Source organism: Engraulis encrasicolus, chromosome 6 (genome assembly GCF_034702125.1).
Source record: "Engraulis encrasicolus isolate BLACKSEA-1 chromosome 6, IST_EnEncr_1.0, whole genome shotgun sequence".
NCBI lineage: Eukaryota > Metazoa > Chordata > Actinopteri > Clupeiformes > Engraulidae > Engraulis > Engraulis encrasicolus.
Genome location: NC_085862.1, coordinates 5725013 through 5727512, shown reverse-complemented (window position 1 = coordinate 5727512; position 2500 = coordinate 5725013).

Here is a 2500-nt window from a genome sequence, read left to right as displayed (position 1 = left end):
GAGTGGAGTGGAGTGGAGTGGAGTGAAGTGGAGTGGAGTGGAGTGGAGTGGAGTGGAGTGGAGTGGAGTGGAGTGGAGTGGAGTGGAGTGGAGTGAAGTGGAGTGGAGTGGAGCAGAGCAGTGCAGTGCAGTGGAGTGGAGTGGAGTGGAGTGGAGTGGAGTGGAGCAGTGCAGTGCAGTGGAGTGGAGTGGAGTGGAGTGGAGTGGAGTGGAGTGGAGTGGAGTGGAGTGGAGTGAAGTGGAGTGAAGTGGAGTGAAGTGGAGTGAAGTGGAGTGGAGTGAAGTGGAGTGGAAGCACACTTGGGAAACTCCAACTCCCATTGTCATTGTGACACGGCACTCCACAGCACACAAGTGCACACTGCACATAACGAAATTGCATTTATGCCTCACCTATGCAAGGAGGCAGCCAGTCTAGCTATAGCAATGGAAAAAGGACACTGGTGTCTCTCCCTCTACAGTATGCCTTTCCTCCAGAAAGCAACCAGTCTGGCTAGCTAGCAGTGGAAAGAGGACACCAGTGTTTTCATCATGGGGGTGATTAATTCAGCAGTGTGAGCCCATGTGCAAAGTGTTACATGGGAAGTCGCGTTAGTCCACACCGCTGCAGCTCCAGCTCCAGCCTCCTGCAGCATGGCATCATGCAAGTAAGGAAAATAACACGCCAACTTGAACCAGGCTTGTACGAAATTCTGAATGGAAAGAATTTCAATTCAAAGTAATGTCATAATACGAACACTAGGTGGTGGTGTTGTATGTACTTTCAAAGGGTGGTGTAGATTGAATTCAAAGAAATTCAAGGCAATGGCACCACCTAGTGTTCGTATTATGGAATTATTTTTAATTGAAATTCTTTCCATTCTGAATTTCGTACAAGCCTGGTTTGTACCATGTGTCACGTTTAACTAGGGTACAGAGGTAGAGTTTCTTTTCACAAGGTCTTAAACCATTATTAAAGTAATTAAATTATATGTTTTTTTCTTCTTCTTCTTTTGTTTCTCTTTCTTTTCAATGGATGATGCTTAAATTAATGTACAGAGTTATATACAACTTTTCTCTGTGTGTGATTTTATTGTTGGACCCCAGGAAGAATAGCTGGGTCTGCGCCCAGCTAATGGGGATCCTAATAAACTAAACTAAACTAAACGTTTGTGCACTACGCCTTTGCATGTTGAACTTGGGAAAGGAGGTCACTTGGAGGTCACTTGCGCTGTAGCCCTCTTGGTGCTCACAGTCCAGGGGTGCATTTCTGGAAAGCGAAGTTGCTAACTATGTTAGCTACTTTGTTGGTTGCAATGCAATTTCCCATTGGCAACTACCGAAGTTGCAACTACACTTTCCAGAAATGCACCCCAGGACTGTAGACAGTAGAAAACAAGTTGGTCCACTGCAGAGAGACTGGGCCTAGGATGACTGGAGCACACAGGAGAGACATTCTTCAGTTATTATATTGTGGTGCAAGCATCACTAACATTTCGATGCAGTGCTTCCTCTTCAGAGAGGACTGATACAGTAAGTTAGGTTTAGGGATCGTTTTGGTCTCAATTTCACCATTTCCCTTGCTTGATTCGCGGTTCTTGGTAAAAGTAAAGCAGCAGAAATGTTGCTTTACTGACAGGTTAGGTTTGGCCATGGGTTTTGTCAGGGAACAGCAGATCATTTTCACGTTAAGCAACAGAAAATCGTTGCGGCCACAGAAATTCGCCGACACAGCGAACCTGGTCACATGGCAAAAGTGCTTTCCTGCGGCATTGAGGACCACGACTTCACTTGTATTGCAAAGGCATCGCACCTCAGCGCGTAATGCACTGCCATAAAAATAAATACGCCTTTACATCATGCCAGTCTGTCCAGCTCTGTCCCCGTCTCCATCTCCGTCTCCATCTCCATCTCTCCATCCCTGTCTCCATCTCCATATTGATATAATCTGAGGACCACGACTTCCCTTGCAAAGGCAAAACACTCGGAATACACCGGCATGAAATAAATACGTCTGTCCAGCTCGAGCTCTGTCTCTCTGTCTCCGTCTCTCTGTCCCCATTTCCACCTTTTATCCCTTGACAGGTTTGATGTTCCTTAAATAGAAATAAGAACAGGTATTGCACTCATTGTACAAACTGGCAAAACTGGCGTGACATAAATACGGCTTTACATCATGCCAGTCTGTCTAGTTCTGTCCCCGTCTCCGTCTCTGTCTCCATATTGAGTGCAACCTGGTCACATGACAAAAGTGCTTTGAGGACCACGACTTCACTTACAAAGATGGAACACAGCCCTACCGTGGCTTAATGGTAGGGCACTGGTGTACTATGCGGCCGATCCGGCCGAGTTGGAATCGGCTCGGGTCCTTTGCCATCTCTCTTCCACGTCTCTCTCTCCCAACTCGCTTCCTATCATTACTTCACTGTTCTATCGGAATAAAGGCAAAAAAGCCCTAGAAAAAAAGGAACACGCGGAACACACTGGCGTGAAATAAATACATCTTTGCATGATACCAGTC